Source organism: Antennarius striatus, chromosome 15 (genome assembly GCF_040054535.1).
Source record: "Antennarius striatus isolate MH-2024 chromosome 15, ASM4005453v1, whole genome shotgun sequence".
In the NCBI taxonomy this organism is placed as follows: Eukaryota; Metazoa; Chordata; class Actinopteri; order Lophiiformes; family Antennariidae; genus Antennarius; species Antennarius striatus.
Window position 1 is genome coordinate 16,314,290 of NC_090790.1, and position 15,214 is coordinate 16,329,503.

Sequence of the window (15,214 nt, forward strand, 5' to 3'; positions counted from 1 at the left end):
CGCCAGGGGGCGCACGTCTCCATCACTGTCCGGCATGAGGAGACGTGTCCGCTGATGTAACGGATAACCTGAATATGTCATCGACCACTGGCTGAAGCGCCAAGAGCGGACAAGCACAGACGCGTCTGTGATGATGGGGGAGGTCAAGCTGTGACCTCTCCGCAGCGGGACAGACGGACGAGCGCACAGACGTACACGGCGGGGAGGGAGCGCTTCGTGTGTGGGGAGGCAACAGGACGGACCTCCGATCAGCCTCTCCGGGAGAAGACAAACATTCACCCGGCTGGGCTTCAGGGTGTCCGGGGTTCAGCCTGACTGCAGTGATGCGTTCAGGAACCCCGGACGGTTGGAGATGAACCAAGATCTGCAGGTGAGTCGACCTGTTAACTCACGCTTCATATTAATTACACGATGCAAACAGAAGTTATTCACTTCATTCTCGACAGCGTTTGACTACATGCGTACGTCATTGTTGATCTGCCAGCTAAGCAAAAGGTTTGCAGTGAAGTCATACATCAGGTGTTTCATATCTGCACACACCACACCTGGTATAACGAGTTAGATCCAATGTGCACGGATAGAAAAAGGTTGTTTTTTTAATGTGCATGGCTGGAATAACCTGTTAGTCATTTCTGGGCAGGATTTGCCTTTTGCCACAAAGGCCTGTCTTCTGCATGTAAATTCCATCCGGTTTGTCAAAAAAATTTTTTTTTCAGGTTTATCCCAAATGACAGGACACAGTATAATCAAATTAATATTCAGTTACATATTGTAAACATTTTCAAACTGGCTTAAATTAAGTGAAACATTTGCATTACCAGTTTATGAAATATTACCACCAGGTGTCTCATTTCTGACTTTTACTGAGCTCATAAATGGGAGTGTAGAAACACCACAGTCAAAGAACCTGGTCTGGAGCTACATCAACTTCTGGGTTTGGTTCTGGCCCCAAAACACTCCTGCTAACATAAAATGATGGATGTGTGGGACTGTCCACTGCGGTCCTAAAGAGGCTTTTATTTTGAAAGGGATACATTACTTTTTGTATTATAATGACAGTGGAAACAATAATCAGCATTAGCTTTAACACTAAGGTTCTGTGTGCTATTGGTGGATTGTTCCTCCCAGGCTATACACTGTACGCTACCTCTAATTGGCCATTTGTCCTGGTTGGTGAGGCTGCGCCCAAATGGCAACAGAAAAGGAATTCTACTGAGTTGCTATGGCAACGACCACATCATTTGTCACAGATCAGTTTCACCTGCCTCTGAATATCAGTCTAATTACCATCTGGTGGGTTTGAGGAGTGGCGCTCCTTCAGGTGATTTCAGTCTGGTTGAGATTTGTCCAGATTGTGTTGATGTTTGTTTTCTTTCCTCTTTAGTTGGAAAGTTATGAAACAACTAGAAATGATTTTCATGAATCTAGGAATGAAATACAAAGGACAGATGAGTAAACAGAAACGATGAGGCGACAGGTGTACAGGATGAGCAGAGGCTACACCTACACAAGCAAACACAGACGGACAGACAGACGTACACGGGGAGAGGAAAACACCAGACAACAATGAAAAGCTTCAAGATTTTTATGCTACCAAATAATCTCTAGGTAGTTCTTTTTAATAAATAAAAGTATATTAAAAATCATTAGGTTCCTTTTTTTGCTTTGACAGACAGGCAAAGTTTTATTCTCAAAAAAGAAATATTGAAAAGCAGTAATTATGTACATTTAAAAGTCAGCAAACAACAGTATGCATATACCGTCCTTCAAATGCTCTGTACATCCTGTTAACAAAGCAGACGTCTACAGAGCTGAAGCTATTCTTAGACACCGAGGGTGAAAACACTACACTGTTGTACATGTGATCCTCACCTAATCTGTAACCTGGACAGATGCAAGCACGACTTTCTAGGAAGCCGGCCATAAACCTGGAAACGCTTTATGAGCCCGCCTGTCGCCACGGAGCTCAAGACCACCGCCGTTACCGCACAGTTTCTATTTGTTTTATTGGGAATATGCAAACCTGATGACTGATGCATGGGAAACACAATCAAGGAGATATTTCACAGCAAAAATTCAAACGTAATTCTATCATTTGGTTGAATCACTTCTGTCTGGTGGTGAGGCAGATACAGCTAGAGGGATCTGGATTGCAGAATGTTAGTCTGGACCAAAGAGGCATCCACCAACACCTTCAACCCTCCATCTATACGACCTCGCTCCACCTCCACCCGACTAATGCTGATTTGCATGAAACTAAACTGTTTTAATATTTCTACGGTATTCCTTGGTGTGAAACTATTAGTAATTTATTAAAATAGCAGTCCACAGTGCACTGGCATCACGCCCCGGAGTGTCCCCCACCTCTCGCTGGGATAAGGTCCAGCAACCCTCGTGACACACAAAAGTGGAAGAAGCAGCTATGAATGAATGAATAAATAAATGAGCAGTAAGACTGCAGCTTTCTGAAGCTGTGCTTCAGCTAACCCTGAATGCTGTGTCACCTTAACAAGCAGAGATAATATTATAGATATATTGGTTATGTTTTTTTGGGCGGATGCATTTCTTGGGTTCATATCCTTGACAAGTGGGGTGTCAACACTACTGCCTGAGTTGAATGTAAATGTTTAGCAGTTATAACTTTTACCATCTTAGTTATAATCTATTCCATGTTCTAAACTGATCTCAGGGCTCCTCATTAATTCTCTATAAACACAACCATCAGATCCCATACTTAATGTACTGGTCATTACAAAATGTACTGGTCTTGTTTCCTCTTGTTTCAGTGCCTGATTTGAATGTGTACGGTGGGGGGGGGGGGGGGGGGGGTGAACGAAGATGGAGCCACGCAGGATCTGATTATCAGGGCCAAATTGATTAGGTTTGCTTTAATGAATGCTGTTAGGAAGTGGCCGCCGCAGAAAGAATGAGTCACCATATTGATTGCCACCCCCTGCTTCAGTTGCTCCATCTCCTCCCTGCCCGCCCCTCCTCTCCTCTCCTTTCTCTGTCTTGCCCGTCCGTTCTTCCTAGTTTTTTTCCCCCTGCCCCCCCCCACCCCCCACCCACCCACCACCCCCAGATCTTGCTGGATTTCTCTCCCTTTGCTTCTCCAAAGATAAGTCAGACAGCTGGCATGCAGCCGGGTCGAGCGTCGCATACCAATAATATAACGGCGTGACTCGTTCTGTGCTCCAGTCTGCATGAGAGTGGAGAGGTAGGGGGGGGGGCACGATGGGGATGGGTGGGGGGGGTCTTGTCACGAGAAGCCACGTCATCGCAGTGTGTGAAATCTATTTATAGCAGGGTAAACAGAGGGATTCCAGCCCACTGATCACAGCTTCACGGTCAAGATGGAGCGGAGGGAGGCTGGAGATGCTCTGCTGGGATGAATGATGCGTCTCTTTGGCCTGACGAGGAGAAACACTGAGCCACAAATAGACCCAGTCTGACGCTCCTCACTCTATGAAAGAACTGTCATATGGAGTCCACTGCACACATACCAGTAGCCAATAATAGTAATGCCTTTGTATAGCGCTGTAATGACATAGCACAGTAGATAACATCTATAACATCCATGTTATTAGGTACTCCTCGCCAAAACAGGATGATTACATTACATGACATAAACACTTGAGGGTTCTGGGAGCCACATGCATTCACAGCGAGCGTTTGTGTTGTTTCACAGCTGTTTGTGTTGTTGGTGGTGTTTGTGCCCCGACGAGGGGGAGATCCAGCAGCTTTACCTTTGGCCTCTGATCATGTCGACACGTCTGTGTTTGTGCCTCAGCCGGCTAGAAGTAAATCACGATTGTGTCTGGAGTGTGTCAGCAGGAGGACTAATCGGAATAAAAGTTGTTGATCTCGGCGGAGTAGTTTTTGCTGAGATCTGGAGGTAAAGCTGGAGCTGAGTCTCTTGTCTTCTTTTGGTCCTGGACTGAAGTAAGAACTGAATGTTCTTGGACTTGTGGGGAAAACAGATTCATACTGACGTATAAATACAACACTGCAGGTTTGATGGTTTGCATCTGTTACAAAAGCGAAGGAAGGAAGTCTTTTTGTTTTTGCAGCTCTGGTATAACTGAAAAGTATATTTTAATACAACCTGTTATTTGTGAGTTTTGTTGTTGTTCCTTTCCTCTTCTTGGATAATCATAGACACGACTCTGAGTAAAGTAATACCGGTCAAGGCTTTGAATACTTCATTCAGACACTGTTGGGATTAAGAGTAGCAGTCAGATGAGCCGCTTCCAAGAATGCTTTAAATATAGATCCATACTTATACGACGACCTCATCTGCTCCGGGCTGAGGTCAGGTTAGTTTCTTTTGGGTGGGGGCTTGTTTACTGAGCTCAGTCTGAGCACTCGCTCTAATTAACAATCCACAGCTTTTGTGCAGATCCAGCCAGGCGTTGTGACCTCATCAAATATTCAGATCCATTTACACATTTGGGTGTATAGATAAGGCACGCCATCCAGTGTCATCAGCATGATAACATGCTCCCAAAGAAAATGCCAACATGGTGGTGGTGGTGGTGGGGTATCATACATGACCCTCCTGTATGTTGCCCAGCCTTTGACCCGCCGGTGCTGGAGTTTTAAAAGGTCGCTAATAGCGTTTAGCAACTCTTGGTTGAAGTTTAAAGATATGAGAAAAAGCTGTTTTTCTCGCATACATAAAGATATTCTTCATTTGTTATCCTCATGAGGCGTTTTCTACATTTAAATAACTCGATGCAGTTTATCGTTGCACTGCAGATAAGTATTATAGCTGTGTGCTGTATGAAAAAGTGAGGTGGTCCCTGCTGGTGAGCAGAGGAGAATCTTTTTTTTCATCGATGATGGTTTCCTTCAAAAGCTGCTTCAGATATCGTTTGTCAGCAGTCCTGAGGTCTGATCAGGGTTAAAACTGTATCTGCACCTCAAGAAAAAACTAAACATGGAGAAGCTCCTGTATAAATGTTCGGATTTTAAAATAGGAACAACTGATCATTGAGTCGAAGTAGGTCCATTTAAATAAAGATTATACAGTAAAAGAAATAACTTATCTCGCCGAGAAGGACAAAAAAATTTGAATCATGTTTTACTGCGAAAATCTTTTTATATATGTGTTGTTACAAAGACAATTTAATGTAATTACAAGATATTTATGTTATATCAATGTAATTACGTATTCTAACAACACCCTTATGCGTTATAATCATATATCTTCTTGTTATAAAGCTGAGAATGTCATTTTGCAGTAAAATAGACCAGGGACAAGTAGTTCATTTTTATAAAAATACATAGCTAAAGTAATGTTCCATCTTTGTTTGTGCATATAAGTGATTCTGCAATTTATAAAATTGTGTTTTCAGCTTGTAATCTGCTGTTCACCCATAGTAAATCACAACATGCTGCATTAAAGTATCCAAGAGTGGAAGCAGTCCAATCTTTAAAACAAAAGTTTGTTTTTTTCCCCTATCTAAACCTGAAAATTAGCCGCATAAATCAGTGGATATCTGTTCAGTTACTCCTCCAACGCTTGTTTTTTCATGCGCTGGAAACCATTATGGATGCACAAAGCAATCGAAGGTCAAGATGAACGGCATGAGTACTAATTAGCAGACCCCCCCCCCACTCCCTGGCCAGACAGTGATGCATTGCCGCCATTTACCGGGATGCAGGAAAGAAGAGCAATTTAAGTAGCATCACAACTAACCTCAGACCCCCACCACCACCACCTCCCTACCAGCATCATGCTGCCATCACCCCCTACCACCTCCAACACCGCCCTGAGCTAAAAATAGCCCTTCCTTTCTCATCACCCAGGCGTCACGTCAAGCCCCCGTCCATTCACTCTGATCTGCTGCTTTTTATGTTGTGATGTGTTGATCACATTGACTGAGGGCGAACAGAAACCAGCTTTTTGAATAACATTTCCTCATATATTCCATTCTGTTCACATCCTATTGGATTTGTGTGTGTGTGTGTGTGTGTGTGTGTGTTCAAATTGAAGATTTATTGAGGAAGGAACTTGTAATGAAATGACTTGCGTTCCATTTCTGGTTGTTAATTCTTACTCTCCTGTCTCTGCTTCGTTCAGAGAACATCAGCAGCCTCTCATTGAGTCTCATCGGTTTCTCATTCACAGGAAGAAATCATCTTTGGAGATGGACGGCAGGTCATTGATAACATCTCATATCTGTTGTTAGAAAAACACATTCTCTGTCTGCAAAGTACTACCAGAGGACGTATCCAGATCCTTTACTTAGATAAAAGTACCGATAAATCAACAGTACTCTATTACATGTCTCCTGTGATTGATATTTAATATTGATGCATCTGATTTCGAGCCACATTTCACTGTTGTAGCTGTTCCAGGTGGTGATATTTCCAGCTCAGTGCAACAAATCATCAAGCAAATGTCTTGTGACAGAGGGAAGCAAACGCAGATAGGGAGGGGTTAAATGTCACCGATCACGTTCAGCCTTTGGAAGAGTAGCCACAAACGTTCCGTACAGTGGAAGGACAACTAAAGCTGACCTCTGGGGTCTGATGTCATCACTCACCAGTCATGTGTTTACGTAGGCATACTGGGGAGTGGTGAGCAAACATCTTGAACCTTTTCCACAAGTGGCTGCTGGGGTGGTGGTGGAAGAAAGGAGTTTCACCCACTGGGATTTTGCTTTAGCTCCCATGTTAGGTGTGTAAACAATAGGGAGTGACAGAACACGGCTACGGGTGATTTTCTCTACAGCAGCACAGAATAGATGCTCAAACTGGCCACGGTCTAACAAGCCCAAGTCTTGTGCAGTCGTCTGTTGCAAGATGTTGTATTTCGGTTCCACAACACTGAGCTGAGGTGAAAAATAACCACGACGATCCGCTGGGGATTGAAACACATGCTGCTGCAGCTATGATGGAGGCGTACCCGCATTCCTCATCTCTTGTGTGTTTGGAAGAGTCGCAGGTCTGGTGAGGAAAGATGTGCCTGACAGGATCACAAATTAACAGCCGTTAACAGTGGCAGATGTTCCCAATGCAGAGCTGGACTGTGGTGTTTATCGGGCAGAGGTTGATTTTGTTATCGTGTGCTCTGTTGATGCTCAGATAAAGTGTGTGTGTGTGTGTGTGTGCGTGTTCGTGCTGTGTGGAGCACCCGTCAACATGTCATTTCATTCTGAGGCTGCACATCCCTGCAGCTCAGAGATAAAGCGAGCGAGGAGAGGGATGTACCTCTGCACAGGATCAGAGTACTCATTCCCATCCTTCCTCGATGTTCGCTGGTATGAAAGCAGATTTAATCTCTGAGGATCTGTTGTCCCGAGATATCTTCAGGTTCTTCCACCAAACTCTCAACTCTTGACAGTATCTGAAATGTCTTTACAGATGAAGCTGCAGCTGCTCGATCCCCTATAGAACGTCTGCAGGTGGGATATTTTTAACCTCAGACCCCCTGAGACGTGTCGGCTCCATGCAATTAAAGAGAGGTTTATAAAGGGAGTCATGTGAGTCATAGGGTTTATCCTACGCCTGCAGCTGGTTCAAAAATACCTCCACCTTCTGCTTCTCACATAGTCATTATGGGTTTCACTGATAAATAAACCCTGAATATCATTTGACGTTTGTTCTAAAGGTTTCACCAGAATCCTTAAAGGAACCGTTTGACATTTTTGGAAAGGCACATATTCTGAAGACTGACAGTCAGATACCCTCATATCTGCAAAGGGACAGCAGGCTGGATGCTAAAAAGTCATTGTCAACCAGCAACTCTAGATTTTAAATTACTCGCAAGTCGTTCGACTTACCTCCTTCGTGTTGTTGGTTTGTTTGTCAAGCGTGATTATTTGTTTCAGGGATGTGTAGTCATTTCACTGGGGAAATGGATACATTTATTTATTTATTTATTTATTTTTGCACTTTATCGTTGTGAAATGAAACATTTTTCAACATTTCACCCCCCATTTTCAAAAAAATACTGACCCATCTTGCAAAAATGCTAATTTTGAGTCACACGACTTTCTGGTTCCTTGAAAGGTTGCTATGAATGTTTCTCATTCTTTCCTCTGAATAGTTTCCAGATATTCCAGGCACAGACTCAGACTTGAAAGAACGTGTCATTCCTTGTATTTTATCATCCCACCCGATCAGAAATCTGGTCACAACTCAGATTATTTCCTGTTTTCCATTTTAAGACGTCAAGCATGATATACAGTAAATCTAGAACGCCTCTGCGGTATCCACCAAGGTGCTGGAGCGCCATCAGCGCTACCGCTTGGGTTGGAAGCATTTGCATAGGTTTCTCCATTCACTGATTCACACCTCTCAGCTGGCTCATTCTGTTGCTGTGCACAATGAAGGTGGGACAGACTCACGGCAGGATGGTCACGATATCCTGCAAATAGATGCATGATCATCAGAGCAGGTGATCGGCCTTTGGCAGCACAGATAAAAGTGATTCAAGCACGTCCTGTATGTATTCACTGTAGTATTCTGTGAATACTACAATGATTCAGATCCTGATTTGATCTCAGCTTCTCGTTTGTGATCAAAGTGCAAACTTATTGGTTTTGATATATTTTGTGGTGCATAAAAATACAGTCTTGTGCAGTTTTTGTCCTCCAGAGCTTAAACAAACCTGTTTCTTGGCTTTGTGTCGCTGAATGTCTGGAGTGTTTGAAAAGAAAACAAGCCCGGTCATGATTTTATCACCTGTTTCTGGTGATTTTCAGCATTCCAGCTCTCTTTTTCAACTTGCTTGAAATGTGTTGCCGGCATGAAGTTCAGGAATCAACGTGTTGAGCCTCTTTTTTTTTTTAATCAGAATTTTTTTTAATCAAAATTTTTCAAAATTGTGTGCTTCTAGACTAAGAACACCTGGGATTTATTTCTCTGACACGTTACCCTTAAGCAGAACTGTTCTAAAAATCTCACTATAAATATATTAGGATGAGACCCAAGATTTCCCTGAATTTTGCGAAAAGTGTTCACACATTTCCATGAAAGATCGGCACAGTGGTGGTTAGTGATGTAGCTGGGGAATTCTGTGGACCGCATACTTCTGCCAAGACCAACAGCTGTCTGATTACTGCCTGAGAGCCACAATTACAATCATAAAAATTCAAAACACAAATATGCTTGCTGTCTCAATAAACCCAATTTGGCCAATTTGATTGAAAATGCCATAATTTTTGTGTGACAAACAAAATAATCCATTTGGAAATAAAAACCAAGCTGTCTACTAGTATTAAAATATTTTATTTTGGTTTGATATTCTACTGGATAGACTTGTTTTACAATGAAGAAACCCGATGAGTCTATTTGCCATTCTGAAGGTTTTTAGCAACACGGTGGTGGGTGCTAAAAATTCCGTTTCAGTTTCATCATCTTTATTTATATCAACTTTCACATGTAATACATCGTTTCCACAATTTTTGTTTATCAAATTCCCTCATTTACCATGTTCTACAAAATACATCCTGGATATGAAACAGACTTCCTTTCTAGAGGTATTAGAAGGAAAATAAAATCAATCAGGGGACACGGATAACATTTCTTAATATAATAGTACAAATATGTAGATTTAGTCTCTGGGAGTATATTTATCAAAAACAGTTGGAGAATCATGCATGTGTTAAAATTTACTAATGAAGTGTCTGTGCTTTAAATAAAAATATGAAATCTGCTGCTAATGTTTAATTTGAATCCAGTGATAAAAGTTCCCTGGCGAGGTGCAACCATTAAACAATTGGAGTGATGTTCCCTGAAAAGGCAATCAGTCTGGTGGGCTGCGCCACCAACACGCTGCATCACAACAGAATCCACCAATCAGGCTCCAGCCTCATGCATCTCCATGGTAACAGAGCTTCCTCTCAGTCCTGAGTAGGAGGAGACAGCGAGGGAGGACGGGGGGGAGCACAGAGGTGGATTGGGGAAAGAAGAAGAGAAGGAAGAGGTAGAGGGGAGAGAGAGAATCGATACCTTCTCTTATTTCACAACGAGGATTTAAGAAGAGAAGCTCCTTCCCGGTTGGGGAGGGGGAGGCGGGCCAGAGAGGATTGTCTGACAGCAGATGGGTGTAGAGATGGGGTGGATGAACGCTGCTCCCTTTGGGACCAGGATGTGCGATGGCCCCTAAACCTCTGCTGAGTGGATCAGTTGGGCGGCTGTTTCCTTTTTGTGAGGTACACATCTGTTTTCTCCTACATCAAAATGCAGCATTCAGTTAGTTTGAACATCTGAGCTGGTAGATTAGGAGCAACATGGATGCCTCACACCAGTGCAGACTGATGTAGGTGGGAAGAGAAGGTTGAAGGATCTGCAGGAGGCTTCTGTTTGGTTCAGCTTTTTGTGAAAATATGAGCGACTTGAATGTTGTCCTGTCTTGTCTTGTCTTGCTCCGTCTTGCGTGCAACATGTTTGACAGTCATGCTTGTTGGTGGGGATGTGCTGTGAGTTTTCATCTCTGAGAAGTGTTTGCTGATGGGATGGAGCTGCGAAAACCACAGGAGGGGATACTTTGTCCAGAGGAGACATTAAATAACATTAGAATAAGATTCTTGTAATGTTTTGTTACAGCTGCCAGTGACTGACATGACTGTAACATGTTGAAATCTGCATGAAGATTTAATGAACCCTAACGTTTGTAATCCCCTGGCCTGTCTGTGTGCGGTGGATGTCATGTGATTTGTTTGGCAAGCCAGCATCTACAGATATGAAGGTTTATGCTGCGTTTTTTAAACCCGTGTGTGTCAGGATTATCAAAAGCAGAGTTAAATCTGAGGGGATGGTGTTATCGCAGCACGACTCATGTCACCGTTAAAGAACCGAATCTAATGCATACAGAGCATCAGACCGAGACATGCAACAATGACGTGATACGTTCTTGCTCTTAAATGTGTCAGATTACACTAAGTGCATGTGAAATAAAAGCCAATATACTGTATAAGCTTTTACCGTGTATACTTGATTATTATGATTCATTAGATATGCAATCTGACTTGTTCCCATAAATCCAATCAGACCATCTTGCACTGAAGAAGCAAATACAGTACATCCAAAGAATAAAGAGTATAGATGTAGATTTCAATATGATGGTGGATAATTTAGAGTTTTTTGGAACAAGCTAAAGCAAATGTCCCATATGATTAGCGTTTAACCGATCAGATTGATCCAAGTAGGAGTTTTTTGTGACGTTGGTATCCATCCGCCATCTGTAGTTGTTTACTCTTTGGAAGGTTTTGGGAAGCTGGGACTGTTTGAGTATGTAAGATCCAATCATATACAGCATATCATTTTAAACAACTAATATACATGCTAACATTGCTCCTGAGAACATTGACATGACTTTCATCACTAGCATCACATACATTTTGTTCAAACGGATCCTGCCTTGTGGAACACTGAGTTTTCTTTTATTTGCATTGAAATTCCTTATTTTATGTGCCAAAAGTACTTTTGCACTGCAAAAACTTGTTTCTTATTCATGCGAAGGTTAATGTTCCTCAAGCTAAATCTTAATGCTGCCATTATTTTTGCAAAAATGTTTCTACAAATCAATCACATATTACCTTAAATTTTATACTAACATTGTTTTTTGAATGCTATCACTCCTTTTGTTTATAAACCTCATAAACAAACATTATTGACACAAATTGTTATTAATGCTACAATAATAGTTTTGTGACAATGTTGCTCTAGTTGAGGTTGATGATACTTGTCTGAGTAAGAAATTTTGAAATCATCCTAATGTTAGATAAAATCTTTGTAACTTTTTTGCATATTAGTAAGTAACTACAACATTACAACTTTTTCATGTTTTAAAGTTACTTATTTCATCATAAATCTTAATGCTAATATTACTCTTCATTTATTAATGTCACTTTTTATTATTATTCTTTTTCTAAAATGACCTCGAATACAAACATTACTTTTGCTCATGCAAATTTTTCTGGCTAACATTAATTTTATGGTGCTAATAAACATTTAGTATAATTAACACTGACCAGTCTAACATTAACTTTTAAATAAGACCATTACTTTTCTTCACTGCTTATATTTTTTAGCTTATAAATGTTAAAATGGGTATAATTAAGGAAAATTTCAAATTTCATTTTACACATGCGATTTAGCATCTTTCATCTGTTTGTTTTGGTTTGATAGCCAAAAGCTGTTTTAATTCTCCTTTGCATTTCTCATTCTTTTATCTAGCATTACTAAAGACAATAAGTAGATAGGTAACAGACCCAGTTAGCAATTAGCTGGCCAGCCTTAGCAGCTAACAAATTGTTTGCACAAAAAATAAAGGTTACTTTGGAGGTTTGTTTGAGACAGAAGTGGATACAGACAAACCCAGAAATGGTAAGTTTCTGTTGTCGAAAGTCTGGCAGCAACAAACCTGTCTTTTCGTAGTGCACAGCATATGACTCTAATGTGGATGGATGGGCGGCCGGCCGGACTGCGTTTTTCAGGAAGCCAGCTGAGCAGAAAGTTGGCCCCTGGGAACCAGGTGTTGGCAGGTGGTGCTGTGTGTAATGGGCCAGAGCTGTTTTCCTCCGAGTTGGTTGCCTCAGTGGCAAATTTAGGGTAATTTCGCTTTGGGTCTTCTCAGTCTGCCATCACACCGGACTTTGATCGAGGGCAGCTGGCAGCCGTTCACCCTTTTAGTGGCGCAGATGAGACATTGTATTTTCTCTGCGGAGGCGGAATTGATAGTGTGATTTTAGGCGGTGAGCTCAATTAGGACGTTTTCGTCCAGAGGTGGACGAGGATAATGACTGAGGTGGGGAACCTGACGTCAGGCCAATCTAAATTTCCGCTTTCACCAATTTATTCACTGCAAAGTCCAGTTTGACTGACAATGTATTTTCTGTTCTTTGTTGGTTGGAGCCATCTGTCCCAGTCCAGTCTGGTGTTTAGCAGCACTTTCCTCTCAGGGTTTTCTCCTCCTGATAAGCCTCCTTTCAGCTCGTCATTTCCTCTGTCGTTCTTTTGTGCCACATTACGCTCACGGCCTGCTGGGTACTTATGGACAGAAATCCTACCATTTGCTTCCCAGCTGGCAGGAGGGCTCCTGGCCTACGGTTCGGAGGGACAGTAGATGCCCCGGGTTGTTTTTACCTGTCGCCTGGTGCATTTTTAATGCTGGCCCTTTGCTGCGGGCTAATCCGCTTCCCAGACCATCAGGAATTCTTCCCAGTCTGTTCTCAAATGGGATATTGATGAAGCGATTCGGTGTCTGTTAGTAAACTTCTGTTAGATTCTTTTGGTGAAAGTGACTTTTTAAAAAAAAATCCTGTCATCGGTTTGTTTTAGTTGATTTTTATAAAACAAAATTTACCATCACAAATGTGTCCGTGTTTATTGCTGATTACCATAATATAAGATGCATTCTTCATCATTTAAGCAGGTTTCAGTGTGTAGCGGTACACAGGGAAGCTGATCTCATATATGCTGTCGTTGGGAGCTCAACCTGGATTGTTTAGATGTGAATTTGAAGAGGCAATAAAGGTAAAATGTAAAATGAGCTCTTCTATTCTGGTAGCAATGAACTGTGGTAACATCCTCACCTCATCTTCATTTATTACCTGGAAGAAGAACATTGTTTCCACGGTTTTTGGTTTGTTTTTGGGATTTTCAGAAGGATTATGCAAAAGCTACTCTTCAGATTTCCATGAATTTTAGTAAAAGCACAAAACATTCTATCGAAAACATCCCGTTATACTTTCTGCTTGGATATGAAAAAAGACATGGATCCCAGATTTATTTTCAACTATCGTTTAAAATTGGTAAATTGGAAGATTTTCAGCAGTTACACAAAAACTACTCCAGCAATTTCCATGGAGGGCAAGGGACACTTCAGGAAAGCTAAACTTGTACAGGACTGTCTCTCACGTCGACTTCCTCAGTTCGTCCTCTTTCTGTGAACGCAGGCCTCTCGCTGCTTTTAATGTGCTGACTCACAGCTCACTAAGCTGACGAGGAAAAGACATCAACGGCTCTGCTCGTCTAGTTTTCATCTGTCTGTTCTCACTTTTGAATTACGGGGATTACTGAGTTCCTATATATAGCTTTTCAGTCAAGGACTTATTCTTCACAGGATTCAATGAGAAATGCCACTCCATCTGGATGCTGTAACGTGTCAGCTCAGTAAATAAGATTGCACAACACAGAGCGCTGCATTTTTAACCCCTCCGGTTATTGTTTCTTATATTCATGAGTGGAATCAGCTCATTTGGATAAATGAAGAGAACATGGTGTATAGCTCAAGCACACACTCAGATTTTAGGGGAATTAATGACAGTTGGAACCTAAGGCTGTTTTAGCACCACATTTTGTAATTCTTCTTTTAACCGGTCAGGAATTTGCTAAATATTTGCTAATGCCATCAGAGTGCATCAGCTGTGTTTTTAAGTGTCTTGTACTGATGAATAAATCCACTCCTTCTCAGTCATGCAGTCTGAAAACGACACAGCGCTGCCGATCTGTAAGAATTATTAGTCTGGGTCTCCAGCAGCGTTTCAAACCCGAGGTGAGCCTGAGCTTCTGCCAAGTCAGCTCAGTTTCTCCTGTGAAGATCACTTCCTAATGTCATTTGTGGCCACTCTTCAGTCTCCCTGCAGCACACCTTCCCTTTTATCTTCTGGTATAAAAGTGGCGAGGAGATACAGTCATCAGTTTCTCTGTCTGTTGAAAGCAAATCTTGCAAATCATGCATTCCATTTTCACCAAACTTTAACCATAATATTAGCACTTTTTGTTTTGTTTTTTTACTACAAATCTTTTTTCCCTTATAAGATGATTTTAGGATGAGTCATGTTTTGCATATCATGTTTCCAAAACATTGTCCATTCCTTCAGGCAGGGAGGATGGGTCGTATGCCGATGTATTAGTTGCCCAGTGTTTTGTATGTGCCAGATTTATGGAAATCTTCAGTGTTGTGCTGATGAATTAATTCAGAAAATGATCCTGAAAAAATGTCCCATTAAATTTTTGTCTGCATTTAAGATTTCCGAAAGGAAATGTAATAGATTTCCTTTGAGAACATCTTTCATTCGATTCAAGCGTCTGATCAAATCAACATGTTAATGAAAGGTATTAAAATATTCCTGGTCAGGAAATCCATCCTGGTTATGAGACCCTTTTGATAAAATGATTGAAAACATCCTGTGATGATGAGGCGTGATTTGCTTTCGTAACCTAAGACACAACTTTTACACAGACGCATACACAC

At 41.6% G+C, this 15,214-nt stretch overlaps 1 protein-coding gene across 2 annotated transcripts in view; it reads left to right on the forward strand.

Annotated features, from left to right (window-relative positions):
- The first annotated feature begins 141 nt into the window (after positions 1–141).
- Positions 142–15,214, forward strand: part of LOC137608808 (membrane-associated phosphatidylinositol transfer protein 2-like) — a 38,635-nt gene continuing 23,562 nt past the window's right edge. The window contains exon 1 of one of the 2 annotated variants that reach the window (XM_068335388.1): positions 142–370. The gene's annotated coding sequence lies outside the window, so the exon portion shown is untranslated. Of the gene's footprint in view, positions 371–9,932; positions 10,167–15,214 lie in introns of those variants that run through there. The other variant, XM_068335389.1, reaches the window with a different exon arrangement.